General features: G+C 34.6%; 1 protein-coding gene and 1 pseudogene across 1 annotated transcript in view; one reads left to right on the top strand and one right to left on the bottom strand.

The window, feature by feature from the left end:
• Positions 1-12,003, bottom strand: part of DGKB (diacylglycerol kinase beta) — an 881,803-nt gene that overhangs the window by 65,861 nt on the left and 803,939 nt on the right. The gene's annotated exons all lie outside the window — the stretch shown is intronic.
• The window catches only part of LOC102495729 (ribosomal protein S6 kinase alpha-6-like), a 2,759-nt pseudogene continuing 2,260 nt past the window's right edge, over positions 11,505-12,003 (top strand).

Raw genomic sequence — 12,003 nt, 5'->3', positions numbered from 1 at the left:
AGCCTCTGGCAAAAACCTAACAAAATTTTTAAAAAGATTACTGGTAATGTTACTTTCCTATGCATTGAGATTATATATATGTGGGGAAAAAAAGTCTTTAAAGGAATTCATTCTATTTATAAAAGTCAAACGTTTTCAAGCATATTTGTTTATACAATGCTAAGCATGTTTTCCCCTATATGTGTGCCACCGTGTACATATGGCCTAGATTGTACTTCTTTAAGCAGATTAATTTGCAGATTACTCACAGATAGTTACCAAGCCCTCACAATGTGTCAGGTCTTGTATTGGGACTTTAAAGCATGAAGAGCAAGCAGCTATCATTCTCGTCTTCCAGTAGTTTACATTTTAATGCGGCTAATAGATTTTAAGCAAAAACTAAGATGTTAGTTGCAAAGCACAAAAATGCTAGTGAGGAAAGGAAAAATAAGAATATGTGGTAATGAGACAGAGTAAGAAGAGGACATGATTTTTTCTTTAACTTTTTAATGCGGACAGATGCTGGAGGTAAGGGGTATGCTTAGGAAATAAATAAAATCACTCTGATAATTATGGGTGAATAATACTCAAATCTCAGCCACATCCCAAATGCTTTTGGACTTCTCATAACTACACTAGTGTACTGTTATATGTCACAAGGAATCAGTTGTTTTTAAATATTATTACAATTCTCAACTGTAGAAGGAAAAGATGTTTATGAAAATACACATAGTAAGTTACCTCATTTGTTGGTGAGTATATGCACGTGTGGATGGGGAGAGAGAAATGCATGTTCAGAAAGAAATGTAGAGCATTATACCACTGAACTGATACTGGCAACTTTTGGAAGAGGAGACTGAATTATCTTTCCTTCCCTTTCAATGCCCTACAGTTTGTAGTTTCTATATATATACTTTTTTTCTTTTTGGCAGTGTTTATGTATTCTACTTGATAAGAAATCCACATAAAATATATATTTTTAAAAAGTTCTTCTAGGCCAGCATGTATGGTGGTTAGGGCATTGGACTCTCACATGGCCGACTGCGGTTCAAGTCCCAGACCTGACAATTTGCTTTCTTAGTTTCCCTCTCTCTGTCTCTCTCTGGTGAGCTCCTACTGCTACTGCCAATAATAAATTAAAATAAATAAATAAATCTTAAAAAAAACGTTCTTCTGGGAGCCAGTAGGTGACATAGTGGTTAAGGTACTGGACTGCCACATGGCTGACCACAGTTCAAGCCCTGGCCCTTTCTCACTTTCCCTTTTCCCCTCTCTCTGTCTTTCTGGTGAGTCCAGGTTCCCTATAGCAAATTTGAAATAATACTAAATAAAATTAAACAAATAATTCTTTAAAGAAAGTTATTTAACAAAAAATCTTTTGACATCTAACCTAGCATTTTATCTCACTTAACCAACTGAATGAGAACTTCAGTGGATTGAGAAAGTCTCTTCACTCTACGCATTCTAGCCTCCAGATCAAATGACAAGCTAAGGGTCACAAAGAGAACCAAAACTCAATATATTTCTAAAGGACAGCCTGAAAATGTTTATTTGAATATTGAATTTTAAAAAGTGAGCGTAATTGTGTCTTGTTTATAAATAATATATTTTTCAATGTAATTGTTACAATCATGAACTGCCTACTAACTTTCTCAAATTTTAATGTGTGAATGTTTCTTTGCTTCCTTGGTGCAGAGATTGTTTTCTAAATAGCAAATGTCTGAAGATAAGATTCTAGTTGCAATGTATGTAATTTTCCTTTGCCCATTTTCATTAAACCTGAAGAAAAATATACTACACATATTCTTGATTATTAATCTAGAGCACTACTCTAAACTATTTCAAAGCTCTGAGACCATGGTCAGTTTCGAAAATGATTAATTATACCAGGTTTATACAGAAGTCTTTGGTGACAGTTACACTGGGAATTCCAAAAAAAAACCTTTAAGAGCACAACATACCCCAAACTGAGGTAAATGCTTGCAAGAGAGAGAGAAATAGGAAAATAAATAGCATAATTCTTCCATGTATACACCTGTATGAATATATTCCACATAGGGCATAGGCTATCTGTCTTTATTCTCTCTCTGGGAGGCCACCATATTCTCCTCAAGGCAGTTGACTCTACCCTTCTCTTTTCCTTACTTTCCCTTTTCCCTTTTTTCCCTTTGTCCACTGAGATGTAGGAGCTTGCAACTCTACTGATGGCTGTCTATAACTTTCTAATAATCTGTTTCTCATTAGGACCTTTACTAATAAGCAGATGTTAGACTGAATTTTAAACAAACTCCCTTTTATTTAGTAGAGTGTATTTGGATAAACACACAGCCATATCTATTAGAAAGAGCTTTATGTTCATAAGACTACAGTCTTCACAGAGTTCAGATTATGCAGAAATTTCAACACAAAGAATAATCCTTCTCAATGTGTTCAAAACAGAAAACAGAAAAAGAAATGTTCTTGTCTATTCAGAGAAAATAGAGAAGGAACATGCAGTCTTTTCCAAATAGATGATATATTTGAGTTCTAGCCTCACTTAGTCATAGCACTTGAAGTCATTTTTACAAGGTCATAATTTAAAAAAGAATTATAAATCTCAATTAAGACTACTGCATTTGTCTCAGCACAAAAACCATTTTGCACAAGTACTTAATAGTTAAATAAAAATATCACTCTAATAAAACCTAGTGAAAACCACAATGATTTTGCTCACCATGTAGGTGAATTGGTTGATGGTCTCAGATGGCTGCTAACAAAAGCTCTTTTATTGTGCTGTGAATTGACCAATGGCCAAATGCTAATGGGAATGAAGACCCGATCTGCTTTGGAAGTGGCTCTTGCCTTTGATGAGTAAGAGATGGCTTGAAGAAAGATAAGCGGAAGTTGATCATACTTTTGTCCATTTATGAACTTTCTAGATTAAAATATTACATTATATCCTTTGAAAAAGAAGCTGAACCACCATTCCTGGTACAGAGATTTTTAGATCTACATTAAAATATAATTCACATCTCACACAATTCATCCATTTAAAGTGTGAAATGCAGTGATTTTTTTAGTCTATTCAAAAATATGTGTAACCATCACCACAGTAAATTTTAGAACACTTTCGTCACCTCAAAAGGAAACCCATATCCTTAGCGATTGCTCCCTTATTCTTCTACTCCCGTTCCCATCCTAAATCTCACTATCCTCCAGCCACTAATAATATGCTTCTCAGCCCTACAGATTTGCCTATTTTGAATATTTCATGTAAATGGAATTGTAGAATATGTGGACTTCTGTGACTTGATCCTTTCACTTAGCAAAATTTCTTTTAAACACTTTTTATGAAACAGAGAGAAAGAGACAGGTATCCTTGACAGGGTCTTGTCATGCCACACTCCATGTCCTCCCTGTATTATGCTTCCAGCCAGCCAAGACCAAGGTTAGCCTATAGGCATCTTGAGATGTTTGAGACCCAGAATCTGAACCTTAGTTTTTTTCCATATGGCTCCAGTATCACACAGTGGCACTATACCACCCTACCCACTATGACTGGGCTAACTTAACTTCATACTTTTAATATTATTCTATATTGTAGCTAGTGAAAGTACTTCATTCTTTTTTATGGCTGAATAATATTCCATTAGATAAATATTAGGTCATCAGAAAAGTCAAGACATCTTTTTCTATGTTTTTCTATGAAAAAAATGCATCAGGACTTTACTTGCTGATTCGATATATTTGTTTATTTCCTCATCCACTGATTGCTATTTTGATAATTTTAACATTGGGCTATTATGAACAATATTGATATACACTTCAATGCTAAAGTCTTTGTGGGGGAATATGCTTTCATTTTTCTTAGACATTCATTTAGGAGTGGAGCTGCAAAGTTTGAAGAACTTCTAGAATGTTTTCCAAAGTTGTAACACCATTTTACAATCCTACCAGAATGGTAAAAGGGTTATGCTTTCTTCATATCCTCATCAACACTTTTTATTCGTGCCCTACTGGTGTGGGTGGAGTGGTGTTTTATTTATGGTTTGACTAGTGAGACAGAGCACCTAAGCATGTGTTTACTAGCCATTTGTATATCTTTAGAGAAAAATCCATTCAGAATATCTACACTTTTCAAATTGGGCTATTTAATGTGAGTAATTTAAATAGTCCAATCAAAAAGCAAAGATTATCTGAATGGGGGGATTCAATTTTGGGTCATCGAGTTTCTTACATAAGTTTCTTATCAGATATATAACTCATAAATATTTTCTTATGTTTGCATTTTTTTTCACTTTCTGGATATTGTCTTTTGAAACACAAGTTTTGAGCTTTGATAATGTGTAATTCACTTTTTTTTTTTTTTTTGCTTTTTTTTGGTTGATGTTGTTGATAGGGTCATATAAAAGATTCATTTACAGGCCAGCTACGTGGTGCAAGTTCCAGAGAACTGCTACGCGATGCTGGATACCATGTGGAAAGTTTCCAGGTTTGTATCTTGGATCTATTTCAAGAGTCCTAGTGTGCCTATGGGTGTGCCCTTAATTCTGGTTGACTGCAGGGGTGGAGGAAGGATCAAGGGTAAAAGCCTTGTTGAAGGTCATACTCTCTGTCTATCAGGAAAAAAAAAAACACAGAAAAAAATACATTGCTGAATTGAGGTCATGAAGATTTACGCCTTTGTATTCTTCTAAGGGTTGTTTAGTTTTAGATCTTACATTTAGGTCTTTTAAAATGTTTCTGTGTAGTATGAGATTAAGATCTAGCTTCATTCTTTGCATGTGGTTGTCCAGCTTTTCCAGCACTATTTGTTAAAGAGACTATTATTTCGCCATTAAATATTCTTGGCATTCTTGTCAGAAAAAACAGTTGACTATAAACAAATGGGTTTATTTTGAGCTTACCAATTCTATGCCATTGGTAAATACGTATATCTTTATTTCTGTACCACTGTCTTGATTACTCTTACTTTATACTCTTATTTTTATATCAGAAAGTGTGACTACTTCAACTTGTTCATGTTTTCAATATTATTTTCAGCCATCCAGAATCCCTTTCAATTTCATGTGAATTTTAGAATCAGCTTGTCAGTTTCCACAAACAAAACAAAACAACACAAAACAAAAAGCCAGCTGGGATTCTGATAGTGATGGAGTGAGTTTACAGTACAGATCAATTTGGGGACCACTGCCATCTTAACAATATTAAGTATTCCAATTTATTAACATGTTTATTTTGCTTTTCTCTAACTTCTTACAATAATATTCTGCATTCTTCAGTGTATGAGTTTTGAATTTCATTTCTTGAATTTACTCTTAGTATTATATTCTTCCTGATGCTATTATATTATAAACATATTTTTAGAATTATTTAACTTTATTTATGATTATTATTTAAAAAATTGTGATAAGGAACATGCACTCACCAGAGACAGAGAGAGAGAAAGTGAGAAAGCAAGCCACCAGATCTGAGACTTGAACCATGGTCGGCATCCATGTGGGAACTCAGCATCATAACCACCATGCCAATTGCTGGCCCTTATAAATAAAATTTTTTAACTTCATTTTTTGGTTATTAACTGCAATGACTTAGAAATATAATTTTTATACATTGATTTTGTATCTTGTAAGTATGATGCGTTCATTTATCAGTTCTAATAGTATTTCAGTGAATTTCTGAGTATTTCCCATATATAAGATCACATAATGTATACAAAGATGACTGTCTTTCTTTCTTTTCCTCTGACACTCTGTTTTTCTTGCTTAACTGCCATAGCTGGAATCAAAAGTACAATGTCAAATAGAAGTGATAGTCATCCTTATCTTATTTCTTTTTTTAGAAAAAAGCATTAATTTCATCATCAAGTATGATGTTAACTGTTAGCTTTTCATAAATGACCTTTATGAAGTTGAGGAAGTTTCCTCTGTTACTAATTTATTGAGTATATTTATCACAAAAAGAGGCCGGATTTTATCAAATGCTTTTTCCCCGTTTATTAAGATGACCATGTTGTTTTGGGGTTTTATTCTATTGATAAGATGTATTATTACCTTAATTGATTTTCAGGTGTTAAACTCATATTCCAGGGATAAATTCATCTTAGTCATGGTGCACTACCATTTTATATTTTGAACATTTGGTCTTCTGGTATTTTGTTGAGATTAATTGCCTGTATATTCATAAAAGATATTTGTCATTTTCTTATTATGTCTTCATGTCATGATAATATTGGTCCCATAGAACACATTAGAAAGTGCTCCCTCCTAATTTACTTTTTGGAAGACTTTGTGAATAATTGGTATTAATTTTTCATTAGTTGTTTGCTAGAATTCATAGATAAAGACATGTAGAACTGTGTTTTTTCTTTGTGGCTATATTTTGATTAGTACTTCAATTTTGTATTAGTTCAAATTGAGTCTTTCACTCTTAAGTCAGTTTCTGTAGTTCTTGTCTTTCTAGGAATTTGTTCACTTCAACTAAGTTACCTAATTTATTCATATACACACAGCTTTTCATAGTATTTTGTTGTAGACTTTTTTCCTCTGTAATGTCAATAGCAATATCTCTTTTATTTATGATGAGTGATTTGAGTCATCTCTTTTCTTGGTCAGTTTAGTTAAGTTTCTTTATTTTATAGAAAAAAAGTTTGGTCTCTTATTTTTTTTTTAACTTTTAAATTTCACTAATTTCTGCTTTGATCTTTATTTTTTTCCCATGCCCTGCTTGCTTTAGGTCTATTTGCTATTTTTCCCAGTAGAAGATTAGGTTATTGACCTATTTCTTCCTTTTTAAAAATAAATGCATTCAATGCTGCAAACTTCCATTAAGCACTGTATCCCATAAGTTTGTTATGTTGTCTCTTCATTTCTATTCTTTTTTGTTTGCTTGCTTTTTGAGAGAGAGAGAGAGAGAGAGAGAGAGAGAGAGAGAGAGAGATTTTTACTATAGGGTAAATACGCTCACCAAAGAGAGACAGAAAATGAGAAATCACTCCCCCCAGGGGATATGGCCATGCTGAAATCTCTTATCCTCCATTCTTTTCTTGGGATTCTGGACATGCATGTACACACCTGATTTTCAAGCTGCTGGGTCCAGGACTTGAACTGCGGTTGGCCACATGGGAGTTCAGTGCCTTAACCACTATGTCACTCGATGGCCTCCATTTCTACTCATCTTAAAGTGCTTTCTAATTTCCCTTTTTTATTTCTTCTTTGTCCAATTAGTTATTTTGGAGCATGATATTTAATTTCCACATATCAGTAAGTTTCTCAAATTTTGTTATTGATTTCCTATTTCATTCAATTGTGCTCAAACTACTGTGTATTATTTATTTTAAAATTTATTAAGATTTATTTTATGGTCAAACATACATTCTATTCTAAAAAAAACTCTATGTGTACTTGAGAAAAATGTATAGTCCACAGTTGAGTGGAGTGTCATATCCAGGTTATATAGATGTTCATTATACTGCCATTTGTAGTCATGCCATACAGTTGCTTATGGTATTCAAAATCTGTTTCCTTTTTGATAGTCTGCCTAATTATTTCATCATTATTAAAAGTGGGATATAGAAGTCTTTAACTATTACTGACTTTTTAATTTCTCCCAATATTTACTTCTGTCAGTTTTTGCTTCATTTCGATACTATCTGTTTAGGAGATAAAAGTTTATAATTCTTATATCGGACTAAAGAGTTGACATTTCATCATCTTCATCTCTAGTAAGATTGTTTGTTTAAGAACCTATCAGTATAACTACTCCAGTTTTCTTCTGATTCTTATTTGCCTGATCTATTTCTCCAGTCATTTATTTTCTTTCTATTTTTATCTTTGAATCTAAAGTCTACCTCTTGTGGAAAGCACAACATTGAATCCCCTTCCCCATTCAGATAATCTTTGCCTTTTGATTGGACTTTTTAAATTACTCACATGAAATGCCCTTATTGATATAATTGGATTTGTCTGCCATATTTTGACAGAGATGGGAGTGGGTGAGAAAGCAAGCCACCACATCCAGGACTAGTACTATGGTCAGCGACATGGGAGTCAGACCCCTAATCTCCACACTACCTTGTGGCTCATTGTTTTGTTTTTCATTGTCAGAGGGCACATGCACTTGCTGGAAAGAGACAGAGAGAGGGTGAGAAAGAATGCCTCAATGAGGCATGTTCACACTACAATTTTTTCTTCACTTCTCATGCTGCTGAGATCTGGGTAACCCATGCACATGCCTGGGGTATTTTTCAAGTTGCTGGGGCTAGGATTTGAACTACAGTGAACCATGTTGGATCCAGTTCCCTAACCATAGTATGGGGCCATTTGAACTTTTTGTTTTTCTATGTCTCATGTCTTTTCAGTATCTCTTTACTGTTTTCCTTTGAATTAAGTGGACATTTTCTAACGTAGAATTTTTACTTTAATAACTTTAATGATTTTTCACTGTCTTTTCTTCTTCTTTTTTTAGTTTTTGCTATACGGCATGTGTGCTCACTAGATAGAGACACTCAGGGGTTGGGGGAGTAAGAGATCATCTCCCACCCCCAGGGGGATAGCCATGCCACAATCCCTTCTCCTTCTCTCTTCTTTCAGAATTTTGGGCATGCACACATATACCCAAAGTTTTCGTCAAGTCACTGGTCCAGCACTCTAACCACATAGTCAATCATGTGGGATTCAGTTGCCTTAATCACTATACCTTTTTTCTTAAGCAACAGTAGTGGTGACTCCATATCTTACCATCTATATCTTAACTCATCAGAAATAGCTTCTTGTTTATTATATTAATTCCAGTGAAATATAAAAATGGGGTTTTATGTAACTGTTACCTGTCCATCTTTTGTGACATTATTTTATATTTATTACAACTATCAATGTTAGAAATACATTACATTGCTGTGATTATTACATTAAATAATTTTATTAAAACTGAGTGAAGAAAAAACAGCAAGTAAGTATTGGTAACTTCTCCTAATTAACATCCTTATTTTTTATTTCTAGATCCTCTAACTTCTTCCAGTTGCTCAAGTTAAAACCTAGACTCAATTCCTTAGCTGATACAGTTCTGCTTTTGCTTTCACCCACATCTTTTGTGCTATTATTGTTAAAGACATTACATTTCTATGTTATAAGCTCATTAATACACTTATAAATATATATATAGCATTATTGTATAAAATGTTTTATATAATTGCTTTTCACAGGAAAGAAATAAACATTTAAATTATATTTTATATTACATAATCATATTTACCATTGTTCCTTGTACTGGGGTGTCAGAAAGTCATGATGGATTTATGGATTTTTCATAGAAAAATATGTCATGAGTTTTCCAACAACCTAATATTTTAACGTAGATTTAAATTACTACCTAAGGTTAATTGCTTTTAATCTGAAGATTATCCTTTAGTAGTATTTCATGTTAAGTGGGTTTGTTAGCAGCAAATTCTCTCTATTTTTATTTGGAAATATATTTTTTCTGCCTCTGTTTATTAAAGTTTTTTTTTTTTTTTTGAGAGGTTTTTTTGCTATAGGGCGCATGCTCGCCAGAAAGACAGACAGAGACAGAGAGACAGAAAGCAAGGAATCACCCCCCCTCGGGGGGTGGGGGGGGATGGTCATGCCTCAATCCCTTTTCCTCTATTCTCCTCTTGGGATATTGGGCACTTACAAATACGTGCCCAGCATGAGTTTAAGCCACCGGGTCTGGGACTCGAACTGCGGTCGACAACATGGGAGTCCAGCAACATAGCCATTACCCTAACTGCTGGTCCTTAAAGTTTTTTTTTGTTTGTTTGTTTTTTGTTTTTAAGGGAAATTTTTACTATAGGGCACGTGCACTCACCAGAGACATAGACAGAAAGTGAGAAGTCATACCCTTGGGGGATTGGTCATTCCGCAATCCTTTCTCTTCTATTCTCCTTTCAGGATTTCGGGTATGCATGCACACGTGCCTGGCCTTAGTTTTGAGCTACCAATTCTGAGACTCAAAATGGGGTTGACTATGAGGGAGTCCAGTGACATAAATGCTACACCATCTGCTTATCCCATAAAAATTATATTTATTCAATAATAATTCTTGGTTGACACTGTTTTTTCCTTTGAGGCATTTTAATATATCATCCTCCCCGTTCTTCCTTACATATACTGTTTCCGATGGAAAAACATGTGCTAATATTTTCGAAATTCACTTGTATGTGAAATTTTTCTTCTAGCTGCTTGCAAACTTTTGTCCTTTTCTGGGACTTTCAACATCTTTGGGGATCTCCTCATGTTTATCTTATTGGAAGCTTGTTTAGTTTATAGGATATACCGATGAATATTTTTCCAATAAAGTTGGAGAGAGTTTAGACCTAGAGTTGGGGAGAGTATATATGTGTATATTTGAATATTTATTGCTGCTCTTTTCACTCTCTCCTATCCTTCTGGTATTCCACTATACAACTAACTACACATATATTGTTCTGCCTGATTTAATGGTATCCGACTTTTCTCTAAGTTGTATTTTTCTTTGTATTTTCCCCTTTTTATTTTTTGGATTGTATAACCTATTGCTTACATCAGTTCATAATCTATTATGAACTAGAATTATTATGAAGTATTTCTCCTGCCAGTTTAAATATAGTTGTCTTTAGTTATAATTTTAAACTGCCTGGATTTCATTTTTTTTAAACTTCTCTTAATTGATTTTGTTTATTTGATGTGTTATTTTATCATACCATTCTTTCTTCTTTAATTATGGCTTTTTATTTTTTTTTTGAGCATACTTATAATTTCTACTTGGATGACTCTGTTGAATATAGCAGTTAGTTTCTGTTACCTGTTATTTCTCTCATGATTGTGGATCATAGTTTTTTGTTTCTCATCTGGTCTTAAATCTTCTTATTGGAAACTTGATACTTTAGGTAATAGATTTGAGCTACTCTGAGTTCTTTTCCCCACTCCCAGGGATTACTGCCACATATCTGTTTAGTGACTGGCTAGATTATTTGCTGTGAAGTCTATTTCACCACCATCACCACCAAATCCCAACTCTTAACTCCTCTGTGGGATGAGGGCTCTGATACTGCTCCTCAGGGAAGGCAGCCTTGGATATGCCCATAGTCACCCTGTAAAGACAGTAATTTTTAGAACACTTTTGACTGTCTGACTATGTGCAGCCCTACTATTTTCCAGCCTATTGTGCTCTTCTTTTAAACAATGCTCTGGGACATAAATTGCTTGACTAGTACATCCAATCAGATTTATTATTATTTAAAGAAAGAGGTCCAGTTGTGGGGCCAGCTCTGTAGATGGGATCCCCAGCCCTGGTGGTGGGCAGCTCCTGTCTGAGTGCTCCTGAAGCGGTGCTACTACCATTTGTTCCTCAAGGGAAGCCTTGGGACCAAGAAATGGAGGTGTTTGGTGGTGGCGGCATGAGCAGCAGCATGTTTTAGGTGTAGAAATTTAACAATGCGTGTCTCTACCTCAGCAATTTGGGGAAATACTCAAGTGGAAATTGTTAATCCCTATGAAGTAAAATAAAAGGTAAAAGTAAATGTTCTTAAAATGTTTGATGAGCCAATGGAAGAAGGAGAAGCAGATTTTTGCCATGATGAAAACACTGTTAAAGAAATTCCCATTATTCACCACGTTAAGGAAGGAATGAGAAAGTGGATCCTGTACATTTTGAATTGCCAAGGTGTTTTGATCAGGGATCATTTGGAAAGTTTTCCTGTGAGTAAGAAGACTGGTCTTGGCACCAGCAGATGGCGTAATGATTACATCACTGGACTCCCACATAGTCTACTATGGTTCAAGTCCTGGGCCTGGTAACTTAAAACTCATGCTGGACGTTTGTATGTGCATGACCAAAATCCTGAGAGGAGAATGGAAGAGAAAGGACTGTGGCATGGCCATACCCTGGAGGCTAATTTCCTGCTCTCTGTCTCTCTTTTTCTCTCCAGTTAATGCACACAGCATGTAGCAAAAATCTCTCTCTAAAAAAACAAAAAGTACCAAAAGTAAAAACAAAGGAAGAAGCTGGCCCTGATGCTGGACAAGTACA

This window comes from Tupaia chinensis, unplaced genomic scaffold (genome assembly GCF_000334495.1).
Source record: "Tupaia chinensis unplaced genomic scaffold, TupChi_1.0 Scaffold145916_1, whole genome shotgun sequence".
NCBI lineage: Eukaryota > Metazoa > Chordata > Mammalia > Scandentia > Tupaiidae > Tupaia > Tupaia belangeri.
This window is presented reverse-complemented; position numbering and strand designations above follow the sequence as displayed.